The sequence below is a fragment of the Polypterus senegalus genome, unplaced genomic scaffold, assembly GCF_016835505.1.
Source record: "Polypterus senegalus isolate Bchr_013 unplaced genomic scaffold, ASM1683550v1 scaffold_5927, whole genome shotgun sequence".
NCBI classification, from domain to species: Eukaryota; Metazoa; Chordata; class Cladistia; order Polypteriformes; family Polypteridae; genus Polypterus; species Polypterus senegalus.
Genome location: NW_024385957.1, coordinates 15,701 through 42,414, shown reverse-complemented (window position 1 = coordinate 42,414; position 26,714 = coordinate 15,701). Strand labels below are relative to the sequence as shown.

General features: G+C 43.5%; 6 non-coding genes and 7 pseudogenes across 6 annotated transcripts; all 13 read right to left on the bottom strand.

Annotated features, from left to right (window-relative positions):
- Positions 1-761: 761 nt before the first annotated feature.
- Positions 762-868, bottom strand: LOC120522497 (annotated as a pseudogene).
- A 1,332-nt stretch (positions 869-2,200) lies between these two features.
- LOC120522501 lies at positions 2,201-2,310 on the bottom strand. The gene has a single exon (XR_005632403.1). It is a non-coding gene; the product is annotated as a U5 spliceosomal RNA (small nuclear RNA).
- A 1,365-nt stretch (positions 2,311-3,675) lies between these two features.
- Positions 3,676-3,787, bottom strand: LOC120522489. Its single transcript, XR_005632398.1, has one exon. It is a non-coding gene; the product is annotated as a U5 spliceosomal RNA (small nuclear RNA).
- Positions 3,788-7,926: 4,139 nt separating this feature from the next.
- Positions 7,927-8,036, bottom strand: LOC120522492. Its single transcript, XR_005632401.1, has one exon. It is a non-coding gene; the product is annotated as a U5 spliceosomal RNA (small nuclear RNA).
- A 1,382-nt stretch (positions 8,037-9,418) lies between these two features.
- On the bottom strand, positions 9,419-9,527 carry LOC120522496 (annotated as a pseudogene).
- A 1,328-nt stretch (positions 9,528-10,855) lies between these two features.
- LOC120522493 lies at positions 10,856-10,964 on the bottom strand (annotated as a pseudogene).
- A 4,884-nt stretch (positions 10,965-15,848) lies between these two features.
- Positions 15,849-15,949, bottom strand: LOC120522495 (annotated as a pseudogene).
- A 1,275-nt stretch (positions 15,950-17,224) lies between these two features.
- LOC120522494 lies at positions 17,225-17,332 on the bottom strand (annotated as a pseudogene).
- A 1,330-nt stretch (positions 17,333-18,662) lies between these two features.
- On the bottom strand, positions 18,663-18,771 carry LOC120522500 (annotated as a pseudogene).
- A 1,337-nt stretch (positions 18,772-20,108) lies between these two features.
- Positions 20,109-20,221, bottom strand: LOC120522498. Its single transcript, XR_005632402.1, has one exon. It is a non-coding gene; the product is annotated as a U5 spliceosomal RNA (small nuclear RNA).
- Positions 20,222-21,574: 1,353 nt separating this feature from the next.
- On the bottom strand, positions 21,575-21,686 carry LOC120522490. Its single transcript, XR_005632399.1, has one exon. It is a non-coding gene; the product is annotated as a U5 spliceosomal RNA (small nuclear RNA).
- Positions 21,687-24,450: 2,764 nt separating this feature from the next.
- LOC120522499 lies at positions 24,451-24,559 on the bottom strand (annotated as a pseudogene).
- A 1,322-nt stretch (positions 24,560-25,881) lies between these two features.
- Positions 25,882-25,992, bottom strand: LOC120522491. Its single transcript, XR_005632400.1, has one exon. It is a non-coding gene; the product is annotated as a U5 spliceosomal RNA (small nuclear RNA).
- Between the last annotated feature and the right edge of the window lie 722 nt (positions 25,993-26,714).

The following is a 26,714-nucleotide window of genomic DNA, read 5'->3' as shown; positions in this document are numbered from 1 at the left end:
TCTAGAGGTGGGTTGGGACTTGGATGTCCTGTTTCACCGGGAATTTCCAGATTGAGCACGTGGCATCAGCGTTATGTCAGTGCAAAGGCAGTGTTTGGGAGCAAACCTTGGAGATCAAGTTAAACCTTGTATGATGGCTACATTCAGGTCACACATGAAAACAATTTTATTTCCACGAATTCAGAAATCAGCAGCAATCAGCGGGGTATTACGCCATGTCCTTTGATGCACATTTTTCCATTTGCAAATTTTCCTCAAAGAAGAGTAAAAGGGAACAAAATAAACAATTACAAACCGGGAATAACAAAGTCCTTCGGATACCCCCCTGATAAGATTTTGAAGTGTCCCATGTTTAAAGTCTGAAGAATGGAGATTTGGATTCAACAAAATTACCTATGCTGTGCTTACTATTGAGGTATTTAGCTGTCCATCATCTAGAAAGTTTTTCCAGAACCCCAAAGGTATCTTCTGCAGGGTTTTTGTAAGAGATATGACCGCGCAAAAAGATCTGCTTGTGTGCTTAATAGCGAGCTTTATGTTTTCCCCTCCACCAAGGCAATTGATTCCTTATCTTTAATATGCAGGCGTGCGTACCCCAAAGGGGCGGGGCCCTGAAAACTCCCAAAAAATACCCGGAAAAAAACTCACAGCAGATACCCGCAAAACCCTCGAAATCCTCCTAAGAGTTACATCAACATCAGTGCGGTTAAACCAGGGGAACAGAGACAGGAAAGACACAACTTCTTTTTAACCAAGCTCAGAGAGCCTCAGAAACAGGCTGTCAAAAATTTTTTGAGACTCTTTGCGGTCCTCCCCCGAATCTTTGGTAAAGGCGAAAGATTTTTCGGGATGAAGGAACCCAGAGCATGTGTGTTGCGGCCGGGAAGAGAGAACCGGCCAGTGAGGGCCTGCAGCTGACATGCGACACCTTGTCAGACTTACAAAAACCTGAAGGTAGAAGGTGAGGCCAAAGGACAACTGGTGAGGAGACCAGAGAAGCATTAAAACAGTGCAGCCAAGGAATTTAGATTATATGGAACTGAATATGTTGAGTGTGCACACTCTGCAATGCATCATGGGTAGGGGCAAGAAACTCCCGCCCACCACCCAGGAGATACAAAGCGCCATTATGCTAATCAACATCTGAATTCTTGCAAGGCCTCTAGGAAGAATCACGTCCGGTATCCATCGTATTTCCCACTTCTCCTGATTTTCCCTTCCTTGAGGCCTAAAGGGAACAACTGGAATAGACAATAGAACGTCCAGAGCTGGTGAATTCTTCTTTACACCAATGTCCAGACGTGCTTGCCGATAGGGTTCTCGTCATGTCACTTCAGGCCACTAGATGCCGAGAACCAACGATCGACTTCAAGGGTTAAGTGATCTTCGAGTGAAATCCTATAGTTGCAGACACTGGGGCTCCTCATTATTGAATCAGTGAAATCTCAGAGGTGGGTTGGACTTGGATGTCCTGTTTCACCCGGAAACTCTACAGATTGAGGCACGTGGCATCGCGTTATGTCAGTGCAAAGTCATGTTTTGGGAGGCAAGCCTTGGAGATCAAGTTAAACCTTGTATCGATGGCTACTTCAGGTCACACATTGAAACATATATTGCTACGAATTCAGAAATCAGCACAATATCAAGGTACAAAAGCGCCATGTCCTTTGATGCACATTTTCCATTTTGCAAAATTTTCCTCAAGAAGTGAAGACAAAAATAAACAATTACAAACCAGGAATAACAAAGTCCTTCTCGGATACTCCCCGCTGATAAGATTTTGAAGTGTTACCCATGTTTAAAAGTCTGAAGAATGGGAGATTTGGATTCAACATATTACCTATGCTGTCTTGCCACTATTGAGGGTATGTGCTATTACCATCATCTGAAGATTTTTCCAGAGTCAAGGTATCTTCTGCATGGTTTTGTAAGAATGACCGCAGCTAAAGATCTGCTTGTGTGCTTAGATAGCGAGCTTTATTCTTCCTCACACAAGGCAATTCGATTCCTTATCTTTAATATGCAGGCGTGCGTACACAAGAGCGAAGCCCTGAAAACTCCCAAAAGAATTACGGAAAAAACTCACAGCAGATACCATCAAACCCTCTGAAATCCTACCTAAGAGTTACATGCAAGCATCAGTCGGTTAAACCAGGGGACAGAGACAGGAAAGACACAACTTCTTTTAAGCAAGCTCAGAGAGCCTGCTGAAACAGGCTGTGCAAAAATTCTTTGAGACTCTTTACTTGGTCCTCTCCACGAAATCTTTAGTAAAAGAAAGATTTATTAGGGATGAAGGAACCCAGAGCATGTGTGTTGCGGCCAGGAAGAAGAACCACGGCCAGTGAGGCCTGCGCGCAGCTGACATACACTTACCTTGTCAGACTTACAAAAACTGAAGGTAGAAGGTGGCCAAAGGACAACTAGGTGAGGAGCACCAGAGAAGCATTAAAACAGATGCGCCAAAGGAATTTAGATTATATGGAACTGAATATGTTGAGTGTGCACACTCTGCAATACATCATGGGTAGGGGCAAGAAACTCCCGCCCACCACCCAGAGATACAAAGAAACGCCACTATGCTAATCAACATCTGAATTCTTGCAAGGCCTCTAGACAGAAGTCAGCTTGTCCTGGGTATCCATCGCTATTTCCACTTCTCCTGATTTTCCGCTTCCTTGGGCGCAAAGGGAACAACTGGAATAGACAATGACACGTCCAGAGCTGGTGAATTCTTCTTTACACCAATGTCAGACGTGCTTGCCGATGGGGTTTCGTCATGTCACTTCAGGCCACTAGATCGCAGAACCACGCGATCGACTTCAAGGGTTAAGTGATCTATCGAGTGAAATCCTAATAGTGTGCAGACACTGGGTGGGCTCCTCATTATTGAATCAGTCGAAATCTCAGAGGTGGGTTGGGACTTGGATGTCCTGTTTCACCCGGAAACTCTACAGATTGAGGCACGTGGCAGTCAGCGTTATGTCAGTGCAAAAGTGCAGTGTTTGGGAGGCAAGCCTTGGAATCAAGTTAAACCTTGTATCGATGGCTACATTCAGGTCACACTTTAAAACAATATATTTCCACGGAATTCAGAAATCAGCAGCAATCAGCAGGGGGACTTAACGCCATGTCCTTTGATGCCCTTTTTCCATTTTGCAAAATTTTCCTCAAAGAGTGAAAGACAAAAATAAACAATTACAAACCAGGAATAACAAAGTCCTTCTCGGATACTCCCCGCTGATAAGATTTTTGAAGTGTTACCCATGTTTAAAAGTCTGAAGAATGGGGGAAATTTTGGGTTCAACATATTTCCTATGCTGTCTTGCCACTATTTGAGGTATGTAGCTGTCCATCATCTGAAAGTTTTTTCCCGAATCCCAAGGTATCTTCTGCATGGTTTGTAAGAATATGACCCGCAGCTAAAGGATCTGCTTGTTTGCTTAGATGGGGGCTTTATGTTTCTCCCAAGGCAATTCGATTCCTTATCTTTAATATCAGAGCGTGCGTACAAGAGCGAACCCCTGAAAAATCCCAAAAGAAATTTCGGAAAAAACTCAGCAGATACCATGCAAACCCTCTGAAATCCTACCTAAGAGTTACATGCAACATCAGTACGGTTAAACCAGGGGAACAGAGACAGGAAAGAAAACTTCTTTTTAAACAAGCTCAGAGAGCCTGTCAAGAAACAGGCTGTGCAAAAAATTTTTTGAGACTCTTTACGGTCCTCTCACGGAAATCTTTAGTAAAAGGCGAAGATTTATTAGGATGAAGGAACCCAGAGCATGTGTGTTCGGCCAGGAAGAGAACCACGGCCAGTGAGGCCTCTGCCAGTGACATGCGACACCTTCAGCTTACAAAACTGAAGGTAAAAGGTGGCGCCAAGGACAACTAGGTGAGGAGCACCAGAGAAGCATTAAAACATGCAGCCAAAGAATTTAGATTATATGGAACTGAATATGTTGAGTGTGCACACTCTGCAATGCATCATGGGTAGGGGCAAGAAACTCCCCGCCCACCACCCAGAGAACACAAAGCGCCACTTATGCTAATCAACATCCGAATTCTTGCAAGGCCTCTAGACAGAAGTCAACTTGTCCGGGGATCCATCGCTATTTCCACTTCTCCTGATTTTCCCTTCCTTGGGCGCAAAAGGAACAACTGGAATAGACAATAGACACGTCCCGAGCTGGTGAATTCTTCTTTACACCAATGTCCAGACCGTGCTTGCCGATAGGGTTCTCGTCATGTCACTTCGGGCCACTAGATGCCGAGAACCACGATCGACTTCAAGGTTTAAGTGATCTTCGGTGAAATCCTAATGGTGTGCAGACACTGGGTGGGCTCCTCATTATTGAATCAGTCGAAATCTCAGGGGGTGGGTTGGGACTTGGATGTCCTGTTTCACCGAGCTCTCAATTGAACACGTGGGTGCGTTATGTCAGTGCAAAAGTGCAGTGTTTGGGAGGCAAACCTTGGAGATCAAGTTAAACCTTGTATCGATGGCTACTTCAGGTCACACATTGAAAACAATATTATTTCCGAATTCAGAAATCCAAAGCGCAATCAACGGGGTACTTAAGCGCCATGTCCTTTGATGCACATTTTCCATTTTAAAATTTTCTAAAGAAGAGGAAAAACAAAAAAAAAATTACAAACCAGGAAAAAAAATCCTTCCGGATACTCCCCCTTTTTTGATTTTGTTTAAATTAAAAGTAAAATTTGGGGTTTTTAAAATTTTTCGCCCCTTTTTGGGGGGGGGATTACATCTTTTTTAAACCCCAATTCTTCCTTTTTTAAAGAAGCCGCTAAAAAACGCTTTTTCTTAAAACACCCCCACACAAAACAAAAAGATTTTTTCTTTTTTATGCAAAAGGGGGGAAAAGGGGGCCAAAAAATAAAAATTGGGAAAAAAACCCAAAAAATGAAACCCCCCAAAAACCCCCGGTTCTCCAAATCCCGGGAAAAGGGGGGCAAAAGGAAAACAAACTTTTTTTCCCCCCAAAAAGAGCCGCCCAAAAGGCGTGAAAAATTTTTAGACCTTTACCCCTAGGAAATTTTGAAAAAAGGGGGGGAAAGGGGGGTAAAACCCAAAGGATTGTTGGGGGGAAGGGGGGAAAATTTGGGGGGGGGGAACCTTTCGCCAAAAAAAAAGGAGAGAACAAGGGGAACAAATTTGGGGCGAGGCTTAAAAAAGGCAGCCGGAAAAATTATTTTGAATTTTTGGGCCCAAAAGACATTTTAAAAAATCCCCCCCCAGAGTAAAGAAAACCCCCAAACAACACGTTCTTGCAAAGGTCTGCGAAATGCTTTTCCGGGACCCCCATTTTACTTCCCGTTTTGTTCCCTTTGGGTAAAAGGGGCCTGGTCAATGAACCCTCAACTGGGGGTTTTTTTCCTGTCCCCCGGCTTCCGATGGGGCGCTGCATTTTGGGAAAAACAGGCCCTTTTAAGGGAAGGAATTTTTTAAAAAAAATGTGGCAATTTTGGGGGGCCCCCATTTTGATGGGAAAACCGGGGGGTTGGGACTTGGGCCTTTTACCTTACAATTCCCCAAAAAGGACAAAAAAATCAGGGGGGGGGGAAACCTTGGAATCGTTAAATTTTGGGTACATTAGGGCCAAAGGAAAAATTTATTTTCCCCCAAATTAAAATGGGGTCCGGGGGGACTTAAAAATAAAATTTTGATCAATTTTTTTTTGCAAATTTTTAAAAAAAAACAAAAATCTTACAAACCGGAAAAAAACCCCCCTCAACCCGCATAAAATTTTTTAATTTTTTTTTAAAATCTGAAAAAGGGGTTTTAAACAAAAAAAAACCCCCCCTTTATATGCCTTAAAACTCTAAAATTTTTAAATCCCCAAATCTTTTGTGGTTTTTAAAAGGGAAGACCCCCCCAAAAAATTTTTTGTTGGGTTAGAAGGACTTTTTCTTCCCAAAAGGCTTGTTCCATCTTTTTTAAAAGGGGGTTTTCCCCCCGGGGGGGCCCAAAACCCAAAAATTACCCCAAAAAACCACGCAGCCTCAAACCCCCCAAAAACCACCTGTTACAAAAAAAAAGGTTAAAAGGGGGGGAAAAACAGGGGAAAAAAAAATTTTTTTTTTCCAAACCCAAAATTGAAAAAGGGTGAATTTTGAGTCTTTTGCATTATGGAAAATTTTGTAAAAGAAAAAGAAATTTTTTTAAAAAAAACCCCCCTTTTGGGGGGAAGGAAAACCCCGGGACCCTCCCATTTTTCCCTTTGGGGAAAAAAAAAAATGATGGCAAAGGCAATTAAAAAAAGTTAAAACGTGGCCCCCGGTTTTTTATGGAAATGATTTTGAGGCAATCGCAATAATCATGGGGACAAAAATCCCCCCCCCCCAAAAAAAAAAGCCCAAAATTTTAAAAATTGCTTGAAGGCCTTAAAAAACCCTTTTTGGGTTCCCTGCTTTTTCTTGATTTTTTTTTGGGGCAAAGGGAACAATAATGAAATGCTCCGGTTAAAAATTTTTTTTTCCCAAAGACCCCCGGGGGGAACCTTGTTTTTCCTTCCGGCCAAATCCTTTAAGGGTTAAGGGTTTTCAGGGAAAAATTTAAAATTTCAGAACTTGGGCTCCCCTTTTTTAAAAGTCAAAAGGTGGGTTGGGGGACCTTTTACCAAACTCTCAAATTTAGGGCGTCCCCCTTTTTGGGGAAAAAATTCCCTTTTGGGGGAATTGGGTAAAAGTTTCCCTTAAAAGTACTTGGTAAAAAAAATTTTTTCCCCCCCCGGGAAAACAAGCAAAACGGGTTTAAAAAAACCCCGTTTTAAATTTTCCCCAAAAAAAACCTCAAAAAGGAAAAAAATAAACTTAAAAACCAAAACAAAAAACCCCTCGGAATCCCCCCCCCAAAGAAAGGGGAAGGACCCTTTTAAAATCGAAGTGGAAAAGGTTCAAAATTCCCTTTTTGGCCCGGGGTTTTTCCCAACAAATTTTTAAAAACCCAAAATTTTCCGGGGGGAAAAAAAAGGGGCCAAAAAAGGTTTTTTAAATTTTTGCTTCCCCACAAACAATTGAATTTTTTAAAAAGGGGGGCAAAAGGCAACCCTAAAACCAAAAAGTTAGGAAAAATAAGCATTTTATCAAAGGGAAAACCACCAAAGTTTCAAAAAAACCCCTTTTGTTAAACCGGGGAAAAGGGGAGGGACAAACCTTTTTTTGGGGCCGAAAACCCCGTTTTTCTTTTGGCCAAAAAGGTTTCCCCCAACTTTTTTTTTTTAAAAAAGGGCAGAAATGTTGGTTGGGGGAAAAAATGGCCATGAGGGCCCGCCGTTGCCGTTTTTTCGCTTAAAAATAAAAAGGAGAAGGTGGCCCAAAAAATGGGAACCCAAAAATTTTAAAAAAATTGACCAAAAAATTTAGATTAAGGAAAGTTGTTATGTCCCCCTTGCAAGTCAGGTGGGAAGAAACCCCCCCCAAAATAAAAAGAAAAAACCCCTTTCCCCAAAAAAAATTTTCAGGTTAAAAAAATGGCCCGGGTATAACCTTCCTTTCCATTTTTCCATTCCTTTTCCCAAAAAATGGGGAAAAAAAAAAAAATCCAACGGTAATTTTTCTTTAACCCCCGGGGTTTTTGGGAATTTTGGCCAGAGGGAAACCGAAAACCAGTTTTGGGTTTGGGGTTTTTTAAACCCAAATTTTCAAATTGGGGGGCTCTTTTTAAAGTCAAATAAAGGGGGGGGTTGGGTTGGGCCGTTTAAACCCCCCCAAAGAACCGGGGATTCCTTATTATAAAAAGTGCAAAGGGGACAAAAAGGGAAAAAACCCCATGGGGCACTTTAATCCCAAAATTTTTTACACGGAACGAAACCAGACAAAACCCTCTGAAATCCTACCTAGATTACATGCACGGTTAAACAGGAACAGGCGGAAAGACACAACTTCTTTTTAACCAAGCTCAGAGAGCCTGTCGAAACAGGCTGTGCAAAATTCTTTGAGACTCTTTAACGGTCCTCTCCACGGAAATCTTTAGTAAAGCAAAGATTTATTCGGGATGAAGGAACCCAGAGCATGTGTGTTGCGGCCAGGAAGAAGAGAACACGGCCAGTGAGGCCTCAGCAGCTGACATGCGACACCTTGTCAGACTTACAAAAACTGAAGGTAGAAGGTGAGCCAAAGGACAACTAGGTGAGGAGCACCAGAGAAGCATTAAAACAGTCGCAGCCAAAGGAATTTAGATTATATGGAACTGAATATGTTGAGTGTGCACACTCTGCAATGCATCATGGGTAGGGGCAAGAAACTCCCGCCCACCACCCAGAGATACAAAGAAACGCCACTTATGCTAATCAACATCTGAATTCTTGCAAGGCCTCTAGACAGAAGTCAGCTTGTCCTGGGTATCCATCGCTATTTCCACTTCTCCTGATTTTCCGCTTCCTTGGGCCAAAGGAACAACTGGAATAGACAATAGACACGTCCAGAGCTGGTGAATTCTTCTTTACACCAATGTCCAGACCGTGCTTGCCGATAGGGTTCTCGCATGTCACTTCAGGCCACTAGATGCACGAGAACCACACGATCGACTTCAAGGGTTAAGTGATCTATCGAGTGAAATCCTAATAGTGTGCAGACACTGGGTGGGCTCCTCATTATTGAATCAGTCGAAATCTCAGAGGTGGGTTGGGACTTGGATGTCCTGTTTCACCCGGAAACTCTACAGATTGAGGCACGTGGCATCGCGTTATGTCAGTGCAAAAGTGCAGTGTTTGGGAGGCAAGCCTTGGAGATCAAGTTAAACCTTGTATCGATGGCTACATTCAGGTCACACATTGAAAACAATATTATTTCCACGGAATTCAGAAATCAGCAGCAATCAACGGGTACTTAAGCGCCATGTCCTTTGATGCACATTTTTCCATTTTGCAAAATTTTCCTCAAAGAAGAGTGAAAGACAAAAATAAACAATTACAAACCAGGAATAACAAAGTCCTTCTCGGATACTCCCGCTGATAAGATTTTGAAGTGTTACCCATGTTTAAAAGTCTGAAGAATGGGAGATTTGGATTCACATATTACCTATGCTGTGCTTGCCACTGTTGAGGTATGTAGCTGTGCCATCATCTGAAAGTTTTCCAGAATCCCAAGGTATCTTCTGCATGGTTTTGTAAGAGATATGACCCAGCTAAAGATCTGCTTGTGTGCTTAGATAGCGAGCTTTATGTCTTCCCTCACACAAGGCAATTCGATTCCTTATCTTTAATATGCAGAGCGTCGCGTACACAAGAGCAGAGCCACAAAACTCCCAAAGAATTACCCGGAAAAAAACTCACAGCAGATACCATGCTGCAAACCCTCTGAAATCCTACCTAAGAGTTACATGCAACATCAGTACTGGTTAAACCAGGGGAACAGAGACAGGAAAGACCACAACTTCTTTTTTAACCAGCTCAGAGAGCCTGTCAGAAACAGGCTGTGCAAAATTCTTTGAGACTCTTTAGCGTCCTCTCCACGGAAATCTTTAGTAAAAGGCAGAAATTTATTGGGATGAAGGAACCAGACATGTGTTTGCGCCAGGAAGAAGAAAGACACGCCAGTGAGCCTACTGAGCTGACATCTACACCTGTCAGACTTACAAAAAACTGAAGGTAGAAGGTGGCCAAAGGACAACTAGGTGAGGAGCACCAGAGAGCATTATCAAACAGTGCCAGCCAAAGGATTTAGGATTATATGGAACTGAATATGTTTGAGTGTGCACACCTGCAATCATCATGGAGGGGAAGAAATCCGACCACCCAGAGTACAGAAACGCCACTTATGCAATCAACATCTAATGTTGCAAAGGCCTCTAGACAGAAGTCAGCTTGTCCTGGGTATCCATGCTATTTCCACTTCTCTGTTTTCCAGCTTCCTTGGGCGCAAAAGGACAACTGGAATAGACAATAGACACGCTCAGAGCTGTGAATTCTTCTTTGACCAATGTCCGACCGTGCTTGCCGATAGGGTTCTCGTCATGTCACTTCAGGCCACTAGATACACGAGAACCAATCTGATACTTCAAAAGGGTAAGTGATCTGATCAGTGAAATCCTAATAGTGTGCAGAACTGGGTGGGCTCCATTGATGATCAGACAATCTCGGGAGGTGGTGGAGACTTGGATGTCCTTTTCACCCGAAACTCTACAGATTGAGACACTGGTCAGGTTATGTCAGTGCAAAGTGCAGTGTTTGGGAGGCAAGCCTTGGAGATCAAGTTAAACCTTGTAATGGATGGTACATTCAGGTCACACATTGAAAACAATATTATTTCCACGGAATTCAGAAATCAGCAGCAATCACAGGGTACTTAAGCCATGCCTTTGATGCACATCTTTCCATTTTGCAAATTTTCCTCAAAAGAAGAGTGAAGGACAAAAATAAACAATTGCAAACCAGGAATAACAAAGGTCCTTCTGGATACCCCTGATAAGATTTTTGAAGTGTTACCCATGTTTAAAGTCTGAAGAATGGGAGATTTGATTCAGATATTACCTATGCTGTGCTTGCCACTGTTGAGGTATGTACTGTGCCATCATCTGAAATTTTTCCAGAATCCCAAGGTATCTTCTGCATGGTTTTGTAGAATATGACCGCAGCTAAAGATCTGCTTGTGTGCTTAGATAGCAAGCTTATGTCTTCCTCACACAAGGCAATTGATTCCTTATCTTTAATATGCAAGCGTCGTACAAAGACGTAGAGCCCTGAAAACTCCCAAAGAATTACCCGGAATAAAAACTCACAGCAGATACTTCATCGAAACCCTCTGAAATCCTACCTAAGAGTTAACATGCAACATCAGTGCGTTAAACCGGGGAAAGAGACAGGAAGAACAACTTCTTTTTACCAAGCTCAAGAGCCTGTACAAACAGGCTGTGCAAAATTCTTTGAGACTCTTTAACGATCCTCCACGGAAATCTTTAGTAAAAGGAAAGATTTATTGGGATAGAAGGGAACCCAGAGCATGTGTGTTGCCAGGAAAGAGACACGGCAGTGAGGCCTGCCAGCTGACATGCGACACCTGTCAAACTTACAAAAACTGAAGGTAGAAGGTGGCGCCAAAGGACAACTAGGTGAGGAGCACCAGGAAGCATTAAAACAGTGCAGCCAAAGAATTTAGATTATATGGAACTGATATGTTATGTCACACTCTCATACATCATGGGTAGGGCAAGCTCCCACCACCAGAGATACAAAAGCATATGCTAATCATCTAATTCTTCAGGCCTCTGACAATCAGCTTGTCCTGGTATCCATTTTTCACTTCTCCGATTTTGCTTCCTTGGGCGCAAGGAACAACTGGAATAGACAATAGACGTCAGAGCTGTGCTTCAATGTCGCGTGCTCCGTAGGTTCTCATGTCCTGGCACTAGATCGGAACCACACGACTTCAAGGTTATGATCATCATGAATCTAATATTGCAGACACTGGGTGGGCTCCTCATTAATCTGAAATCTCAGGGTGGGTTGGACTTGGTTCCTTTCACGAACTACAGATTGAGCACGTGGGTATGTCAGTGAAAAGTCAGTTTTGGGACGCCTTGGAGATCAGTTAAACCTTGTTCAATTCAGTCACACATTGAAAACAATTATTTCCGTTAAAATCAGCAAATCACGGTACTTAACATGCTGTGCATTTTCCATTGCAAAATTTTCCTCAAAGTGAGAAATAAACATACAAACCAGTAAGTCCTGATACTCTATAGATTTGAAGTTACCATGTTTAAAGTCTGAAGGAATTGGATTCTATTCTGCTGTCTAGGTATGCTGTGCCATCATCGATTTTCAGAATCCCGGTATCTTCTGCATGGTTTAGAGATATGACCGCGTAAAGATCGCGTGCTTAATCACTATTCCCTCACACAATTGTTCCATCTTTATACGTCGTACCAGGGAGCCTAAAACTCCCAAAGATTCGGAAAACCGAGATACAAACCTCGAAATCCTGAGTTCTGACATCATCGTTCCAGAACGGACGAAAGACACAACTTACAACAGAGAGCCGAAACAGGCTGTCAAATTTGACTCTTTCTGGTCCTCTCCGATTGTAAAAGCGAAAATTTTCGGATGAAGGAACCGTTGGCGGGGAAGAGAACAGTGGGCCTGCTGACATCGACACCTTGTCAGACTTAAAAACTGAAAGAGTGCAAGGACACTGGTGGACCAGAAGCATTAAAACAGTGCAAGGAATTTAATTATAACTGAATATGTTGGTGTGCACACTCTCAATGCCATGGGTGGCAAAACCCCCACCAGAATACAAACCCACTTATGCTAATCCATCAATTCTTAAGGCCTCTGACAAGTCACGTCGTTCCTCTTTTCCTTCTCCTGATTTTCCCTTCCTTGGGCAGACAACTGGAATAACAATAAGAGCTGGTGAATTCTTCTTTACAATGTCGGGTGCGCGATAGGGTTCTGTCATTCACTTGGCCACTGATGACGAACACGTGACTTCAAGGGTTAAGTGATCTATGAAATCCGTGTAGACACTGGGTGGCTCATATTAATAGTGAAATCTCAAGGGTGGGACTTGGATGTCCTGTTCAAACTCCGATTGAGGCATGGCCCGTTATGTCAGTCAAGTCATTTTGGAGGAAGCTGATCAAGTTAAACCTTGTATCGATGCTACTTCAGGTCACATTGAAAACATATTATTTCCAGATTCGAAATCAGCAGCAATCACGGTCAGCATGTCCTTTGATGACATTTTCCATTGCAAAATTTTCCTCAAAGAAGAGTGAAAGACAAATAAACAATACAAACCAGGAATAACAAAGTCCTTCTCGGATCTCCCAGCGATAAGTTTTGAAGTGTACCCATGTTTAAAGTCTGAAAATGGGAGTTTGGATTCACATATTACCTATGCTGGCTTGCCATGTTGAGGTATGTAGCTGTGCCATCATCTGAAAGTTTTCCAGAATCCAAGGTATCTTCTATGGTTTTTGAGATTGACCCAGCTAAAGATCTGCTTGTGTGTGATGGAGCTTGTCTTCCTCACAAAGGCAATTCGATTCCTTATCTTTAATATGCAGGCGTGCTACACAAGCGAGCCTGAAAACTCCCAAAAGAATTACGGAAAAAACTCACAGCAGATACCCTGAACCCTCTGAAATCCTACCTAAGGTTCAGCATCAGTGCGGTTAACCAGGGGGAGGCAGGAAGACACAACTTCTTTTTACAGCTCAGAGAGCCTGTCGAACAGGCTGTGCAAAATTCTTTGAGACTCTTACGGTCCTCTCCAGAAATCTTTAGTAAAAGCGAAGATTTATTAGGAAGAAGGAACCCAGAGCATGTTGTTGCGGCCAGGAAGAGAACCGGCCAGGGGAGGCCTCGCTAGCTGACATCGACACTTTCGACTTAAAAAACTGAAGGTAGAAGGTGGCGAAGGACAACTAGGTGAGGAGCACCAGAAGCATTAAAACAGTGCGTAAGGAATTTAGATTATATGGAACTGAGATATGTGTGACACTCTGCAATACATCATGGGTGGGGCAAGACTCCCGCCCACCACCCAAGATACGAAACGCCACTTATGCTAATCAACATCTGAATTCCAAGGCCTCTAGACAGAAGTCAACTCCTGGGTATCCATCCTTTTCCACTTCTCTGATTTTCCGCTTCCTTGGGCAAAAGGAACATGGAATAGACAATAGCACGTCCAGGCTGTGAATTCTTCTTTCACATGTCAGACCGTTGCCCGATGGGTTCGTCATGTCCAGGCCACTAGATGCGAGAACCACCGTCGACTTCAAGGGTTAAGTGATCTATCGAGTGAAATCTAATGTGTGCAGACACTGGGTGGCTCCTCATTATTGAATCAGTGAAATCTCAGAGTGGGTTGGGACTTGGATGTCCTGTTTCACCGGAACTCTACAATTGAGGACTGGCATGCGTTATGTCATAAAAGTGCAGGTGTTTGGGGCAAGCCTTGGTCGTTAAACCTTCGATGGTACATTCAGGTCACACTGAAACATTATTCCACGGATTGAAATCGAGCAATCAGCGGTGCGATTTGATGCATTTTCATTTGCTTCCTCAAGAAAGTGAGACAAAAATAAACATTACAAACCAGGAATAACAAAGTCCTTCGGATCTCCCGCTGATAAGATTTTTGAAGTGTTACCCATGTTTAAAAGTCTGAAGAATGGAATTTGGATTCACATATACTATATGCTGCGCCACTGTTGAGTATGTAGCTTGCCATCATCTGAAAGTTTTCAGAATCCCAATATCTTTCATGGTTTTGTAGAGATATGCCCGTAAAGATCTGCTTGTGTGTAGATAGAGCTTTATGTCTTCCTCACAAAGGCAATTGATTCCTTATCTTTAATATGACGTGTACACAAGGCGAGCCTAGAAACTCCAAAGAATTCGGAAAAAAACTCACAGCAGATACCCATGACCCTCTGAATACCTAAGAGTTACATCAACATCATGGTTAAACCAGGAACAGAGACAGGAAAGACACAACTTTTTTTAACCAAGCTCAGAGGCTGTCAAAACAGGCTGTGCAAAATTCTTTGGCTCTTTACTGGTCCTCTCCAAATCTTTGTAAAGCGAAGATTTATTAGGATGGGACCAGGCATGTGTGTGTGGGGAAGAGAGAACAGGCCAGTGAGGCCTGCCAGGCTGACATGCGACACTTGTCAGACTTACAAAACTGAAGGTAGAAGGTGGCAAGGAACTAGGTGAGAGCACCAGAGAGCATTAAAACAGTCAGCCAAAGATTTGATTATATGGAACTGAATATGTGGGTGCACTCTGCATCATCATGGGTAGGGGCAAGAAACTGCCCACCACCCAGAGATAAAAGCGCCACTTATGCTAATCAACATCAATTCTTGCAAGGCCTCTAGACAGAAGTCAGCTTGTCCTGGGTATCCATCGCTATTTCCACTTCCTGATTTTCCCTTCCTTGGGCGCAAAGGGAACAACTGGAATAACAATAGACACGTCGAGCTGGTGAATTCTTCTTTACACCAATGTCCAGACCGTGCTTGCGATAGGGTTCTGTCATGTCACTTCAGGCCACTAGATGCCGAGAACCACGATCGACTTCAAGGGTTAAGTGATCTTCGTGAATCTAATATAGTGCAGCACTGGGTGGGCTCCTCATTATTGAATCAGTCGAAATCTGAGGTGGGTTGGGACTTGGATGTCTGTTTCACGGAACTCTACAGATTGAGGCACGTGGCATCGCGTTATGTCAGTGCAAAGTGCAGTGTTTGGGAGGCAAGACCTTGGAGATCAAGTTAAACCTTGTATCGATGGCTACATTCAGTCACCATTAAAACAATATTATTTCACGATTCAGAAATCAGCAGCAATCAGCGGGGTATAGCATGTCCTTTGATGCACTTTTCCATTTAAATTTTCCTCAAGAAGAGTGAAAGACAAAAATAAACAATTACAAACCAGGAATAACAAGTCCTTCGATACTCCCCTGATAAGATTTTGAAGTGTTACCCATGTTTAAAGTCTGAAGAATGGGAGATTTGGATTCACATATACCTTGCTGTGCTCCACTGTTGAGGTATAGCTGTGCCATCATCTGAAAGTTTTCCAGAATCCCAAGGTATCTTCTGCATGGTTTTGTAAGAGATGTGACCGAGCTAAGTCTGCTTGTGTGCTTAATAGCGACTTTATGTCTTCCTCACACAGGCAATTAGTTCTATCTTTAATATGCAGGCGTGCGTACAGGCGAGGCCTAAAAACTCCCAAAAGAATTCCGGAAAACTCACAGCAGATACCATAAACCCTCTGAAATCCTACCTAAGGTTACATTAACATCAATGGTTAAACCAGGGGCAGGACAGGAAGACACAACTTCTTTTAACCAAGCTCAGAGAGCCTGTTGAAACAGGCTGTGCAAAAATTCTTTGAGACTCTTTACTTGGTCCTCTCCAGAAATCTTTAGTAAAAGCGAAAGATTTATAGGGGACAGAGCATGTTATTGCGGCCAGGAAGAAGAACACGGCCGTGAGGCCTGCGCGTGACATCGACACCTTGTCAGACTTACAAAAACTGAAGGTGAAGGTGGCGCAAAGGACAACTGGTGGGACACCAGAGAAGCATTAAAACGATCGCGCAAAGATTTGATTATATGGAACTGAATATGTTGGTGTGCACACTCTACGTACATCATGGGTGGGGCAAGAAACTCCCGCCACCACCCAGAGATAAAAAGCGCCACTTATGCTAATCAACATCTGAATTCTTGCAAGCTCTAGACAGAAGTCAGCTGTCCTGGTGTCATCCTTTTCCACTTCTCCTGATTTTCCACTTCCTTGGGCGCAAAGGAACATGGAATAGACAATAGACATCAGAGCTGGTGAATTCTTCTTTACCAATGTCAGACCGTGCTTGCCGATAGGGTTCTCCATGTCCTTCAGGCCACTAGATGCCCGAGAACCACGATCGACTTCAAGGGTTAGTGATCTATCGGTGAAATCTAATGTTGCAGACACTGGGTGGGCTCCTCATTATTGAATCAGTGAAATCTCAGGGTGGGTTGGGACTTGGATGTCCTGTTTCACCGGAAACTCTACAGATTGAGGCACGTGGCCGTTATGTCATCAAAAGTGCAGTGTTTGGGAGCAAGCCTTGGAGATCAAGTTAAACCTTGTCGATGGCTACATTCAGGTCACATTGAAAACAATATTATTTCCACGATTAAGAATGCCCAGCAATCAGCAGGTGCTTAAGCGATGTCCTTTGATGCATTTTCCATTAAAATTTCCATCAAGAAAGTGAAGACAAAAATAAACAATTACAACCAGGAATAACAAAGTCCTTCGGATACTCCCGCTGATAAGATTTTTGAATGTTACCCATGTTTAAAAGTCTGAAGAATGGATTTGGATTCAACATATTACCTATGCTGCTTGCCACTGTTGAGGTATGTAGCTGTGCCATCATCTGAAAGTTTTTCAGAATCCCAAGGTATCTTCTGCATGGTTTGTAAGAGATATGACCCGCGCTAAAGATCTGCTGTGCTTAGATAGCGAGCTTTATGTCTTCCTCATAAGGCAATTCGATTCCTTATCTTTAATATACAGGCGTGCGTACACAGAAGGGAGCCTAGAAAACTCCCAAAGAATTACGGAAAAAAACTCACAGCAGTACATAACCCTCAAATCTACCTAAGAGTTACATGCAACATCAGTGCGGTTAAACCAGGGGAACAGAGACAGGAAAGACACACTTCTTTTTTAACAAGCTCAGAGCCTGTGAAACAGGCTGTGCAAAATTCTTTGAGGACTCTTTGCGTCTCTCCACGGAAATCTTTAGTAAAAGCGAAAGATTTATTAGGGATGAAGGAACCCAGACATGTGTGTTGCGCCAGGAAGAGAACACGGCCAGTGAGCTGCGCTGACATCGACACCTTGTCAGACTTACAAAAACTGAAGGTAGAAGGTGGGCCAAAGGACAACTAGGTGAGGAGCACCAGAGAAGCATTAAAACAGATGCAGCCAAAGAATTTGATTATATGGACTGAATATGTTGGTGTGCACTCTAATGCATCATGGGTAGGGGCAGAAACTCCCCGCCCACCACCCAGAGATACAAAGAAACGCCACTTATGCTAATCAACATCTGAATTCTTGCAAGGCCTCTAGACAGAAGTCACTTGTCCTGGTAGTCCTCGCTTTTCACTTCTCCTGATTTTCCCGCTTCCTTGGGCGCAAAGGAACAACTGGAATAGACAATGAACACGTCCAGAGCTGGTGAATTCTTCTTTACACCAATGTCGGACCGTGCTTGCCGATAGGGTTCTGTCATGTCACTTCAGGCCACTAGTGCCACGAGAACCACGATCGACTTCAAGGGTTAAGTGATCTATCGGTGAAATCTAATAGTTGCAGACACTGGGTGGGCTCCTCATTATTGAATCAGTCGAAATCTCAGAGGTGGGTTGGGACTTGGATGTCCTGTTTCACCGGAAACTCTACAGATTGAGGCACGTGGCATCGCGTTATGTCAGTGCAAAGTGCAGTGTTTGGGAGGCAAGCCTGGAGATCAAGTTAAACCTTGTATCGATGCTACATTCAGTCACACGTGAAAACAATATTATTTCCGCGAATTCAGAAATCAGCAGCAATCAGCGGAGTACTTAAGCGCCATGTCCTTTGATGCACATTTTTCCATTTGCAAAATTTTCCTCAAAGAAGAGTGAAAGACAAAATAAACAATTACAAACCAGGAATAACAAAGTCCTTCTCGGATACTCCCGCTGATAAGATTTTTGAAGTGTTACCCATGTTTAAAGTCTGAAGAATGGGAGATTTGGATTCAGCATATTACCTATGCTGTGCTTGCCACTGTTGAGGTATGTGGCTGTGCCATCATCTGAAAGTTTTCCAGAATCCCAAGGTATCTTCTGCATGGTTTTGTAAGAGATATGACCAGCTAAAGATCTGCTTGTGTGCTAGATAGCGAGCTTTATGTCTTCCTCACACAAGGCAATTGATTCCTTATCTTTAATATGCAGGCGTGCGTACACAAGCGAGAGCCCTGAAACTCCCAAGAATTGCGGAAAAAAACTCACAGCAGATACCATCAAACCCTCTGAATCCTACCTAAGAGTTACATGCAACATCAGTACGGTTAAACCAGGGACAGAGACAGGAAAGAACACAACTTCTTTTTAACCAAGCTCAGAGGCCTGTCAGTAGGCTGTGCAAAAATTCTTTGAGACTCTTTAGGTCCTCTCCACGGAAATCTTTAGTAAAAGCGAAAAGATTTATTCGGGATGAAGGAACCCAGAGCATGTGTGTTGCTGCCAGGAAGAAGAGAACCACGGCCAGTGAGGCCTGCAGCTGACATGCCGACACCTTGTCAGACTTACAAAAACTGAAGGTAGAAGGTGGCGCCAAGGACACTAGGTGAGAGCACCAGAGAACATTAAAACAGTCGCAGCCAAAGGAATTTAGATTATATGGAACTGAATATGTTGAGTGTGCACACTCTGCAATCATCATGGTAGGGGCAAGAAAACTCCCGCCCACCACCCAGAATACAAAAACGCCACTTATGCTAATCAACATCTGTCTTGCAGGCCTCTGAGAAGTCACGTCCTGGGTATCCATCCTATCTTCCACTTCTCTGATTTTCCGCTTCCTTGGGCGCAAAGGAACAACTGGAATAGACAATAGACACGTCAGAGCTGGTGAATTCTTCTTTACACCAATGTCCAGACGTGCTTGCCGATGGGTTCTCGTCATGTCACTTCAGGCCACTAGATGCCGAGAACCACCGATCGACTTCAGGGTTAAGTGATCTATCAGTGAAATCTAATAGTGTGCAGACCTGGGTGGGCTCCTCATTAGTGAATCAGTCGAAATCTCAGAGGTGGGTTGGGACTTGGATGTCCTGTTTCACCCGGAAACTCTACAGATTGAGGCCGTGGCATCGCGTTATGTCAGTGCAAAAGTGCAGTGTTTGGGAGGCAAGCCTTGGAGATCAAGTTAAACCTTGTATCGATGGCTACATTCAGGTCACATTGAAAACAATATTATTTCCACGAATTCAGAAATCAGCAGCAATCACGGGTGCTAACCATGATCCTAGATGCACATTTTCCATTTGCAAAATTTTCCTCAAGAAGAGTGAAAGACAAAAATAAACAATTACAAACCAGGAATAACAAAGTCCTTCTCAGGATACTCCGCTGATAGATTTTGAGAGTGTTACCCATGTTTAAAAGTCTGAAGAATGGGAGATTTGGATTCAACATATTACCTATGCTGTGCTTGCCACTGTTGAGGTATGTAGCTGTGCCATCATCTGAAAGTTTTCCAGAATCCAAGGTATCTTCTGCATGGTTTTGTAAGAGATATGACCATGACTAAAGATCTGCTTGTGTGCTTAATAGCGAGCTTTATGTCTTCCTCACAAGGCAATTCGATTCCTTATCTTTAATATGCAGGCGTCGTACACAAGGCGAGAGCCCTGAAAACTCCCAAAATTACCGGAAAAAAACTCACAGCAGATACCATCGCAAACCCTCTGAAATCCTACCTAAGAGTTACATGCAGCATCAGATACGCAGTTAAAGCCAGGGGAACAGAGACAGGAAAGACACAACTTCTTTTTAACCAAGCTCAGAGGCCTGCACGAAACAGGCTGTGCAAAATTCTTTGAGACTCTTTAACGGTCCTCTCCACGGAAATCTTTAGTAAAGGCGAAAGATTTATTAGGGATGAAGGAACCCAGAGCATGTGTGTTATGCCAGGAAGAAGAGAACACGAGCCAGTGAGGCCTGCAGCTGACATGCACACCTTATCAGACTTACAAAAACTGAAGGTAGAAGGTGAGCGCCAAGGACAACTAGGTGAGGAGCACCAGAAGCATTAAAACAGTCGCAGCCAAGAATTTAGATTATATGGAACTGAATATGTTGAGTGTGCACACTCTGCAATGCATCATGGGTAGGGCAAGAAACTCCCGCCCACCACCCAGAGATACAAAGAAACGCCACTATGCTAATCAACATCTGAATTCTTGCAAGGCCTCTGGACAGAAGTCAGCTTGTCCTGGAGTATCCACCGCTATTTCCACTTCTCCTGATTTTCCGCTTCCTTGGGCGCAAAGGGAACAACTGGAATAGACAATAGACACTTCCAGAGCTGGTGAATTCTTCTTTACACCAATGTCCAGACCGTGCTTGCCGATAGGGTTCTCGTCATGTCACTTCAGGCCACTAGATGCACGAGAACCACACGATCGACTTCAAGGGTTAAGTGATCTGTCGAGTGAAATCCTAATAGTGTGCAGACACTGGGTGGGCTCCTCATTATTGAATCAGTCGAAATCTCAGAGGTGGGTTGGGACTTGGATGTCCTGTTTCACCCGGAAACTCTACAGATTGAGGCACGTGGCATCGCGTTATGTCAGTGCAAAAGTGCAGTGTTTGGGAGGCAAGCCTTGGAGATCAAGTTAAACCTTGTATCGATGGCTACATTCAGATCACATTGAAAACAATATTATTTCCACGAATTCAGAAATCAGCAGCAATCAGCGGGGTACTTAAGCGCCATGTCCTTTGATGCACATTTTCCATTTGCAAAATTTTCCTCAAGAAAGTGAAAGACAAAAATAAACATTACAAACCAGGAATATAAAAGTCCTTCTCGGATACTCCCGCTGATAAGATTTTTGAAGTGTTACCCATGTTTAAAGTCTGAAGAATGGGAATTTGGATTCAGCATATTACCTATGCTGTGCTTGCACTGTTGAGGTATGTAGCTGTGCCATCATCTAAAGTTTTCAGAATCAGGTATCTTCTGCATGGTTTTGTAAGAATATGCCCCGCAGCTAAAGATCTGCTTGTGTGCTTAGATAGCGAGCTTTATGTCTTCCTCACACAAGACAATTCGATTCCTTATCTTTAATATCAAGGCGTGCGTACAAAAAAGGCGAGACCCCTGAAAACTCCCAAAAGAATTACCCGGAAAAAAACTCACAGCAGATCCCCATAAACCCTCTGAAATCCTACCTAAAGTTCATGCAACATCGTCGGTTAAACCAGGACAGAGACAGGAAAGACACAACTTCTTTTTTAACCAAGCTCAGAGCCTTCGAAACAGGCTGTGCAAAAATTCTTTGAGACTCTTTAACGGCCCTCTCAGGGAAATCTTTAGTAAAAAGCGAAAGATTTATTGGGGATGAAGGAACCCAGAGCATGTGTTCGGCCAGGAAAAAAGAACACGGCCAGTGAGGCCTGCGCGCTGACTTGACACACCTTGTCAGACTTACAAAAAAACTGAAGGTAGAAGGTGGCGCCAAGGACAACTAGGTGAGGCACCAGAGGCATTAAAACATTTCAGCCAAAGGAATTTAGATTATATGGAACTGAATATTTGAGGTGTACACTCTGCAATGCATCATGGGTAGGGGCAGAAACTCCCCCCCACCCAGAGATACAAGAACCCACTTATCTAATCAACATCTGAATTCTTGCAAGGCCTCTAGACAGAAGTCATTTTCCCTGGGTATCCATCGCTATTTCCACTTCTCCTGATTTTCCCGCTTCCTTGGGCCCAAAGGGGAAACAACTGGAATAGACAATGAACACGCCCAGAGCTGGTGAATTCTTCTTTACACCAATGTCAACCCGGCTTGCCGATAGGGTTCTCGTCTGTCACTTCAGGCCACTAGATGCACGAGACCACGGATCGACTTCAAGGGTTAAGTGATCTATGGTGAAATCCTAATAGTGTGCAGACACTGGGTGGGCTCCTCATTATTAAAATCATTAAAATCTCAGAGGTGGGTTGGGACTTGGATGTCCTGTTTCACCGGAAAACTCTACAAAATTGGGGCCACGTGGCATGCGTTATGTCAGTGCAAAAGTGCAGTGTTTGGGAGGCAAGCCTTGGAGATCAAGTTAAACCTTGTATCGATGGCTACATTCAGGTCACATTGAAAACAATATTTTTCCACGAATTCAGAAATCAGCAGCAATCAGCGGTGTGCCATGTCTTTGATGCACATTTTTCCATTTGCAAAATTTTCCTCAAAGAAGAGTAAAGGGACAAAAAAAAACAATTACAAACCAGGAATAAAAAAGTCCTTCGGATACCCCCCGCTGATAAGTTTTTGAAGTGTTACCCATGTTTAAAGTCTGAAGAATGGAATTTGGATTCAGCATATTACCTATGCTGTGCTTGCCCATTTGAGGTAATGTAGCTGTGCCATCATCTAAATTTTTTCCAGAATCCCAAGGTATCTTCTGCATGGTTTTGTAAGAGATATGACCAACCAAAAGATCTGCTTGTGTGCTTAGATAGCGAGCTTTATGTCTTCCTCACACAAGGCAATTCGATTCCTTATCTTTAATATGCAGGCGTGCGTACACAAGGCGAGCCCTGAAAACTCCCAAAGAATTACCGGAAAAAAACTCACAGCAGATACCATCAAAAACCCCTCTGAAATCCTACCTAAGAGTTACATGCAACATCAGTCGGTTAAACCAGAGACAGAGACAGGAAAGACACAACTTCTTTTAACCCAAAGCTCAGAGAGCCTGTCACAAACAGGCTGTGCAAAATTCTTTGAGACTCTTTAGGTCCTCTCACGGAAATCTTTAGTAAAAGGGGAATTTTGGGATGAAGGAACCCAGAGCATGTGTTTTGCGGCCAGGAAGAAGAACACGGCCGTGAGGCCTGCGCAGCTGACATAGAACCTTGTCAGACTTACAAAAAAACTGAAGGTAGAAGGTGGCGAAGGACAACTAGGTGAGAGCACCGGGAAGCATTAAAAAAATTGCAGCCAAGGAATTTAGATTATATGGAACTGAATATGTTGAGTGTCACACTCTGCAATGCATCATGGGTGGGCAAGAAACTCCCCCACCACCCAGAAATACAAAGCCCACTTATGCTAATCAACATCTAATTCTTGCAAGGCCTCTAGACGAAGTCAGCTTGTCCTGGGTCCATCGCTATTTCCACTTCTCCTGTTTTTCCCGCTTCCTTGGGCGCAAAGGGAACAACGGAATAGACAATAGACACGTCCAGAGCTGGTGAATTCTTCTTTACCATGTCGACCGTGCTTCCCGATAGGGTTCTCGTCATGTCACTTCAGACCACTAGATGCACGAGAACCACCCGATGGACTTAAGGGTTAAGTGATCTATGGTGAAATCTAATAGTGTGCAGACACTGGGTGGGCTCCTCATTATTGAATCAGTCGAAATCTCAAGTGGGTTGGGACTTGGATGTCCTGTTTCCCCGGAACTCTACAGATTGAGGCCGTGCACGCGTTATGTCAGTGCAAAAGTGCAGTGTTTGGGAGGCAAGCCTTGGAGATCAAGATTAAACCTTGTATCGATGGCTACATTCAAGTCACAATGAAAACAATATTATTTCCGAATTTCCCAAATCAGCAGCAATAAACGGGTACTTAAACGCCATGTCCTTTGATGCACATTTTCCATTTAAAATTTTTCCTCAAGAAAGTGAAAGAAAAAAATAAACAATTACAAACCAGGAATAACAAGTCCTTCTCGGATACTCCCGCTGATAGATTTTTGAAGTGTTACCCATGTTTAAAAGTCTGAAGAATGGGAGATTTGGATTCAACATATTACCTATCTTGCTCCACTGTTGAGGGTATGTAGCTGTGCCATCATCTGAAAGTTTTCCAGAATCCCAGGTATCTTCTGCATGGTTTTGTAAGAGATATGCCCCATACTAAGATCTGCTTGTGTTAGCTGGAGCTTTATGTCTTCCTCACACAAGGCAATTGTTTCCCTTATCTTTAATATGCAGGCGTCGTACACAAGGCGAGCCCTGAAAACTCCCAAAAATTCCCCGGGAAAAAAAAACTCCAGAGATACCATGAAACCCTCTGAAATCCTACCCTAAGAGTTACATGCAACATAAATTGCGGTTAAACCGGGGGAACAGAGAGGGAAAGACACAACTTCTTTTTTAACCAAGCTCAGAGGCCTGTCGAAACAGGCTGTGCAAAAATTCTTTGAGACTCTTTAGGTCCCTCCACGGAAATCTTTAGAAAAAGGAAAGATTTATTCGAGGATGAAGGAACCCAGAGCATGTGTGTTGCGGCGGAAGAGAAAACCGGCGTGAGGCCTCCTTGTGACATCACACCTTGTCAGACTTACAAAAAACTGAAGGTAGAAGGTGGCGAAAGGACAACTAGGTGAGGAGCACCAGAGAAGCTTTAAAAAACAGTCAGCAAAGGAATTTAGATTATATGGAACTGAATATGTTGAGTGTGCACTCTGCAATGCATCATGGGTGAGGGCAAGAAACTCCCCCACCACCCAGAGATACAAAGCGCCACTTATGCTAATCAACATCTGAATTCTTGCAAGGCCTCTGACAGAAGTCAGCTTGTCCTGGGTATCCATCGCTATTTCCACTTCTCCTGTTTTCCCTTCCTTGGGCGAAAGGGAACAACTGGAATAGACAATAGACACGTCCAGAGCTGGTGAATTCTTCTTTACCAATGCCCAGACCGTGCCCCGATGGGTTCTCGTCATGTCACTTCAGGCCACTAATGCCGAGAACCACGATCGACTTCAAGGGTTAGTGATCTTCGGTGAAATCCTAATATTATGCAGACACTGGGTGGGCTCCTCATTATTGAATCGGTCGAAATCTCAGGTGGGTTGGGGACTTGGATGTCCTGTTCAGAAACTCTACGGATTGAGGCACGTGGCATGCGTTATGTCAGTGCAAAAGTGCAGTGTTTGGGAGGCAACCCTTTGGGAGATCAAGTTAAACCTTGTATGATGGCTACATTCGGGTCACAGAAAACAATATTTTTTCCCACGAATTCAGAAATCAGCAGCAATCAGCAGGGTTAAAACCCCATGTCCTTTGATGCACATTTTTCCATTTGCAAAATTTTCCTAAAAAGAAGAGTAAAAAGACAAAAATAAACAATTACAAACCAGGAATAACAAAGTCCTTCTGGATACCCCCCTTTGATAAGATTTTGAAGTGTTACCCATGTTTAAAAGTCTGAAGAATGGGAGATTTGGATTCAACATATTACCTATGCTGTGCTTGCCCTTTTTGAGGTATGTAGCTGTGCCATCATCTGAAAGTTTTCCAGAATCCCAAGGTATCTTCTGCATGGTTTTGAGATATGACCCGAAACAAAAAGATCTGCTTGTGTGCTTAATAGCGACTTTATGTCTTCCTCCACAAAGGCAATTCGATTCCTTATCTTTAATATGCAGGCGTCGTACACAAGGCGAGACCTAAAACCCCCCAAAGAATTGCGGAAAAAAAACTCACAGCAGATACCGCCATAAACCCTCAAATCCTACCTAAGGGTTACATGAAACTCAGTGCGGTTAAACCGGAACAGAGACGGGAAAGCACAACTTCTTTTTAACCAAGCCCCAGAGCCTGACGAAACAGGCTGTGCAAAATTCTTTGAGACTCTTTTGGCCCTCTCCACGGAAATCTTTAGAAAAAAGGCGAAAGATTTATTAGGGATGAAGGAACCCAGAGCATGTGTTTGGGCCAGGAAGAAGAAACCGGCCAGTGGGGCCCCTGCGCAGCTGACATCCGACCCCTTGTCAGACTTACAAAAACTGAAGGTAGAAGGTGGCGTAAAGGAAAACTGGTGAGAGCACCAGAAGCATAAAACAGTGCAGCCAAAGGAATTTAGATTATATGGAACTGAATATGTTGAGTGTCACACTCTGTACATCATGGGTGGGGCAAGAAACTCCCGCCCACCGCAGAATACAAAGCGCATTATGCTAATCAACATCTGAATTCTTGAAAGGCCTCTAGACAAAGTCAGCTTGTCCTGGGTACCCAAATCGCTATTTCCACTTCTCCTGATTTTCCCTTCCTTGGGCGCAAAAGGGAACAACTGGAATAGACAATAGACACGTCCAGAGCTGGTGAATTCTTCTTTACCCAATGTCGACCGTGCTTGCGATGGGTTCTCATGTCACTTCAGGCCACTAGATGCGAGAACCACCGATCGACTTCAAGGGTTAAGTGATCTATCGGTGAAATCCAAATAGGGTGTGCAGACACTGGGTGGGCTCCTCATTATTGAATCAGTCGAAATCTCAGAGGTGGGTTGGGACTTGGATGTCCTGTTTCCCCCGGAAACTCTACAGATTGGGGGCACGTGGCATCGCGTTATGTCAGTGCAAAGTGCAGTGTTTGGGAGGCAAAGCCTTGGAGATCAAGTTAAACCTTGTATCGATGGCTACAT